At 52.6% G+C, this 6,527-nt stretch overlaps 1 pseudogene; it reads right to left on the reverse strand.

Annotated features, from left to right (window-relative positions):
• Window positions 1-451: 451 nt before the first annotated feature.
• LOC101028302 (tubulin alpha-4A chain pseudogene) lies at window positions 452-1,805 on the reverse strand (annotated as a pseudogene).
• Between the last annotated feature and the right edge of the window lie 4,722 nt (window positions 1,806-6,527).

Consider the following 6,527-nt stretch of genomic DNA (forward strand, 5'->3'; position numbering starts at 1 on the left):
TGCCTTCGAACCTTCTGCTTCACCTTTTGACATAAAGGGCCCAATTATAAAGCATTTAAATGTTGTCTCCATCCCAAAATGAACATGGGACATATGTAACATGTAAAGTAGGTGTGTATCACCCTCTTCATGAATAGTCACAGATTCTTCTATAACTTGTTGAATATGTACATTTAGCCAGCCCTTTCAGCATAACTTCCTGTCTCACTTTCCTGTCCCTGGAAGTGCCTGCTTTTGGTCCTTGCTAGAAGCTACACTTCCCAGCCTGTCAAGATGGCCAGCCTGCCAAGCTGAACCTTTCTAAGAAGTAAGGCTCTTGGGCCAGCGTGGTGGCTCACGACTATAATCCCAGCACTTTGGGAGGCCGGGATTTTTTTTTTTTTCTCAAGGAAACTGTTTATTTCAAAAGGATTTTGCAATAAACATAGTGAATAGACCCCAGGCAGCTGCTTTATTCTTCTCCCTCATCCTTGTCCTCATAGGAGTCCATGCCCACCTCCTCATAATCCTTCTCCAGGGCAGTCATTTCCTCACGGGCCTCGGAGAACTCGCCCTCTTCCATGCCCTCACCCACATACCAGTGCACAAATGCCCTCTCGTCATACATCAGGTCAAACTTGTGGTCCGAGCCGGCCCAGGCCTCGGCGATGGCCGTTGTGTTGCTCAGCATGCACAGGGCATGCTTCACCTTGACCAGGTCACCCCCAGGCACCACAGTGGGAGGCTAGTAGTTTATACGAACATTGAAGCCTGTGGGGCACCAGTCCTCAAACTGAATCCTGCTCTTGGTCTTGATGGCGGCAATGGCAGCGCTGACATCCCTGGGCACCACATCTCCACGGTACAGCAGGCAGCAGGCCATGTACTTGCCATGCCAGGGATCATGCTTCACCGTCTGGTTGGCAGGCTCAAAGCAGGCATTGGTGATCTCGGCCACTGACAGCTGCTTGTGGTACGCCTTTTCAGCAGAGATGACTGGTGCATAGGTGGCTGGGGGAAGTGGATGCCAGGGTGGGGCACCAGGTTGGTCTGGCAGTCTGTCTGGTCCACATTGAGGGCCCCGTCAAAGTGCAGAGAAACTGTGATGGAAGAGACGATTTGGCTGATGAGGTGGTTGAGGTTGGTGTAGGTTGGAAGCTCCATGTCTAGGTTGTGGTGGCAGATGTCATAGATAGCTTCGTTGACCACTATGAAACCACAGTCTGAGTGCTCCGGGGTGGTGTGGGGGGTCAGGATAGAGTTGTAGGGCCCGACAACAGCTGGAGACACCTGTGGGGCTGGGTAGATGGAGAATTCCAGCTTGGATTTCTTGCCATAGTCAACAGAGAGTCATTCCATCAGGAGTGAGGTGAAGCCAGAGTCAGTGTCCCCGCCAAAGCTGTGGAACACCAGGAAGCCCTGAAGGCCTGTGCGCTGGTCAGACAGCTTTCGGATCCCATCCAGCACCAGGTCAATGATCTCCTTGCCAATGGTATGGTGACCACGGGCAGAGTAGTTGGCAGCATCCTCTTTCCCAGTGATGAGCTACTCGGGGTGGAACAGCTGTCGGTATGGGCCATTTCAGATCTCATCAATGACCGTAGGCTCCAGATCCACAAAAACTGCCCAGCACACATGTTTTCCAGCACCAGTTTCACAGAAGGTGGTGAAGGAGTCATCCTTTCCACCAGTGATCATGTCACTGGGCATCTGCCCATCAGGCTAAATCTTATGTTCCAAGCAATAGAGCTCCCAGCAGGCATTGCCCATCTGGACACCCGCCTGCCTCACATGGACTGAGATGCATTCACACGTGGTGAGTCCGGGTGGTGCATCTCATGTTGAGTTGGGGTGATGGGTCTCAGTGAAACCTTTTTTTTTTTCTTGGAAAAGGTTAGGAAAGCACTGAGCAGATACAAGGTATTGTTACAGTAAGCAGTCAATAATCATAAATCACCATTTTCTCTCCTGTGTGCTCCTGTTCCTGGGAAGTTTAAGCAAATGGCCAGGCTTTTGAGCCTTCAGATGAGAGACAGAAATCAAAGTGCCCCCGTCTTCCTCCTTTGGTTTCTGTGGGATTCTGGGACCAGTTTGCTAAATGGTGGCTTGGCCACAGCTGGCACTGAAGACCGAAGATCAGTTTCTTCCAGGCTCTGCTCAGCCCAGGCTGTCTCTTTGCCAGGAGCTCATGGCACAGATGCAGCAGGAGCTTGCAACGAGCTTTCCAGGGCTGCAGCTTCAGAGGCCTCTCACCCACCGAGCCCTGGAGTGGAACATCACAGTGCTGGCTGCTTTCAGATGTTCCTTTTGCTCGGTGCAGAGCTTGCTCTCCTTCCACAGAAGAGGAGGAAGGAGAAGTCATGGGGGCTCGTTTAAAATAAATAAAGCCTGGCAACAGCGCCGAGTGGAAAGAGCAGAGTGAGCAGCACCCACAGTGCCTTTTCTGAGCGCATTCCTCCGGCTCCTGGGCCCCCGAGGGGAGAGGACCTTGCAAGAGAAAGAGAAAGATGTGCTTATAACTGCAACCCTGTGCAACTCCTGGCTCTGTCCATATATCTCAGATGTGCCCTTCACTTTCAGCCTCCTTGTATTTAGTATGTTCATTTATGCTGGGACATGGTTTTAAGTGAGACAGCGGATGAACCCGAATGTGGCTGTCAAATGCCTCTCTCTTAAACAGATAAATAAACTTCCTTTGCACGCCAATTTTTGCTTTTGCTGCAGTCTCTGCTGGGGCCAGGGGAACAGTGCCAGTGGGTGGAGGACCCCGGCTGAGCAGGAAGGTAGGTGCTGGCTCCAGAAGCCTGAGCTGGGCTTAGCTTTCCCTCTCCCCTGCTGAGGACCCCTGGCAGAAGGAGGCAGAGGGGGCTGAGGGTGGGGAGCCCCCAGAGGCCCCTCCTCGCTGGCCAGCCGGTTAAGGCGGCGTGAGTACGTCCTCTGCTGGCCAACTCCAGCGAGGCCTCGCGGATCCGGGCTGCACCGAAGGCTGATATCTGGGCTTGCTTCACCTCTGCTTGCAGGGATCCTCTGCTGGATTTTTGGCCCTTCTAGGGAGATTAAACAGGCCAGGACAAAGTGAAAGCAGCCCCCTACTTCCCATATAGGGAAGCCGTCTCCTCTGTGAATCGGGCTTTTCCCTGACTCCGACCCTGTTGCCCTGGCTGCCCAATAGGGACATTAATTCCCCTGGGAAAGTGTTCCATGGCGCTGCAGGACTCTGGCTGGTCAGAGTGGCTACTCGGCACTCCCCACACCCATCACACACACAGGCGTGCACACATCCTCCCATTCCTGAGCCGTGCCCACCTCACCCCACTGTGGCAATCCAGTTCTGCCACTCTGCCCCTTTTATTCCCCAGTGCTCATGCCCAAGCCCAGGCCAAATACCCTAGGGCTGAGGCAGGAAAGTCTGGCTCCGCGGAAAGCACAGTGTGATTGTCGATTAAGGCTCAGCTTGGTGTGGCTGAACCCAGATGCAACCAGAGACTGTGAGCTCACTCCTTGTCCTGGGACGCCGCTGCCAAGCTCCACACTGTCCTCAGGGCGCAAGCAGGGGAAGCCTGAGGACGGGCGCTACTGGTTTGGCGCCCGCGGTGGCCTCCGTTGCCATTTGCGCGCTCTGGTTCTGGCTCTCTGGGCTGCTGCGAAGCTGCGTTCCTTTGCCTGTCCCCGGGCTCAGGTCCAGGTGCTGCAGACGTGACCCAAGACTCTCGTGGGTGCCGCAATCCCTGACTCTGAGGACGTTCGGCTCCTCTCCTGCCGAGAATCCCGGAGGAAGCCTTTCTGTCCCCGGCCTCCTTGGGACCAAGGCCGGGGTCCCCGGGTCTCAGGCTGCAGGGCATTGCCTGTGTGCCGCTGTCTGGGGCAGGGCAGGGGCCGGCCAGCGGAACCTTGTGGAATGTCACGGGGGTGGCTTTGCTCTTCCGTGCAGCCTGTGAGCCTCTGTGGGTCACACTCCCTCCAAGAAGGGGAGCGGACCCACCCCTGGCGGGGTCCTGGGCCTCAGTCCCTGGCTCCCGGAAGCCCCTCTGGGAACAGAGCTGCAGCTGGGAGAGGAAAGCACCGGAGGGTCCCACGCCCCGCTCTTCCAGAACTGGCTCTGCCGCTGATTTGGAGCAGATTTCAGGAACATGGTGTATCAAGGCCATTGCAGGAAACAAGGGCATCTCGGGGAAGAAGGTGTCCCCCATCACGCTCTCACTGCTGGGCAGCCGTAACACACAGGCCTCCCTCAGGAAGAGGAGCCACGGTCAGTGCCACGAAATAGACACCATCCTGGAGAAAACTGGGGAACCCGGCAGATATCGGACCTCTGGGGGCCTGAACTACCTACACCTGGAGGGCTCCTCTGTGAGGGACCACCGCCTGTTTTTCTGTTCATTGCAATTTGAGGGGGAAAGGTTCCAAGTAGCCAAGCTCACGGGTAGGAATCCCGACGTCAACACAGAGGCCCTGGAAGAATTTAAGAAACTCGCGTAGCGCAAGGGATTCCTGGAAGCTGACGCCTTTATACCCCTGCAGTCGGGGCAAGGGTCACCTTGGCTCCTCAGCAGCCCCGGAGCAGCCCCACCTCACACCTCTGTTCTGCATAGGGACTTGGGAACAAACCCTACCAGCCCAGCCAGCGGCTCCCTTCCTGCCACCCCCTTCCCTGTGCCCCCTCTCCTGGTTCTCCATAAAGAGCTTCAGCAGTCACAATAATAATAAAAAAAAAGTCGGCGGTTCTGGTATACCCGAGGTGCCCTGGTGGGTGGCAGATGGGTGGGACATGCCTAACGTCTACATTGAGCAGCCTCGCGGGGCAGTGACACTGGGCTGAGCGGCGGTAGTGAGCCCAGCGCTGCGCTCCAGGCCCCCTTTCCTGCCGTGGTTTCTCTCGGCTCTGGTGAGTTATTTGGCTCCAGAGCTCGGCTCGCCTGCCCGCACGCCGCCAGCCGCCCAGGACCAGGCCACCGGCCTCTACCGCGAGCAAACCCTTCTGGAGCCGGACCTCGGCAGCAGTTCTTGGACAACTGCAAATCAAATAATGGAAAAATTGAGGGCTTAACAGCTGAATTTGTGAACTTAGAGTTCCTCAATTTAATAAATGTAGGCTTGATTTCAGTTTCAAACCTCCCCAAGGTGCCTAAATTGAAAAACTTGAACTTTGAAAATAGAATCTTTGGCGGTCTGGACATGTTCGCTGAAAAACTTCCAAATCTCACACATCTGAACTTAAGTGGAAATAAACGGAAAGATGTCGGCACCTTGGAACCTTTGAAAAAGTTAGAATGTCTGAAAAGCCTGGGCCTCTTTAACTGTGAGGTCAGTAACCTGAGTGACTACCGAGAGTGTCTGCAAGCTCCTGCCCCAGCTTACCTACTTGGATGGCTGTGAGGGAGAGGACCAGGGAGCACCTGACTCAGATGCCGAGGTGGATGGTGTGGATGAAGAGGAGGAGGACAAAGAAGGAGAAGATGAGGAAGATGAGGAGGATGAGGATGGTGAAGAACAGGAGTTTGATGAAGATGATGAAGTTGAGGATGTAGAAGGGGATGAAGATGACGATGATGTCAGTGAGGAGGAAGAAGAATGTGGACTTGAAGAAGGTGAAGATCAGGATGAAGAGGAGGAAGAAGGTGAGAAAGGTGAAAGGAGGAGAGAAACAGAAAACGAAGGAGAAGATGATTAAGACTCCAGATGACCTGCAGAAACAGAACTGTTCAGTATTGGTTGAACAGCTCATGGATTTGGTAGCTGTTAAAAAAAACAAACAAACGAAGTAGCTGTGATACAAACCCCAGGACACCCACCCAAAAGGCCAAAGAATAGTTCCTGTGACATTCTGCCTTCCCTCCATGGAGGCCCTTTTTGTAATCTACCACCAAGCTTGAGGACTTCACCCCAACAAAACTGTAACATTGTTAGGTTTTGCGTAAGACTCTTGCTGTAGCATGGATAGCTGTGATTGGTGAGTCAACCGTCTGTGGCTACCAGTTACACCGAGACTGTAACAGCATTTTTACTTTCTGTACAACAAAAAACTTTGTAAATGAAATCTTAACATTTTGGGTCTGTGTTTTCATGCTTTTCTTTCTAATGAATTTTCTTTTTTTTACATTATGACATTTTATGTGACAACTGCCATATAAGTATTTTTAAGAATTTAAGTGGGCCAGGCATGGTGGCTCACACCTGTAATCGAAGAACATTAGAGGCCAAGGCGGGTGGATCACCTGAGGTTGGGAGTTCGAGACCAGCCTGACCAACATGGTGAAACCCCGACTTAATTTAAAAAAAAAAAAAAAAAAAAAAAGAAGAATCTAAGTGAAATAAACAGATTACTCTTTGGTAAAGCCTTAAAAAAAAATTCAATCATACTATGTATGGATGAAAGCAATCTGAGAGATTTGAATAGAAAAAGCAGTCAAGTGGCTGGGCATGGTGGTTCATGCCTGTAATCCAAGCACTTTGGAGACCAAGGTGGGTGGATCACCTGAGGTCAGGAGTTCAAGACCAGCCTGACCAACATGGTGAAACCCCATCTGAAAAAAAAAAAAAGTAATCAA

This window comes from Saimiri boliviensis, chromosome 12 (genome assembly GCF_048565385.1).
Source record: "Saimiri boliviensis isolate mSaiBol1 chromosome 12, mSaiBol1.pri, whole genome shotgun sequence".
In the NCBI taxonomy this organism is placed as follows: domain Eukaryota; kingdom Metazoa; phylum Chordata; class Mammalia; order Primates; family Cebidae; genus Saimiri; species Saimiri boliviensis.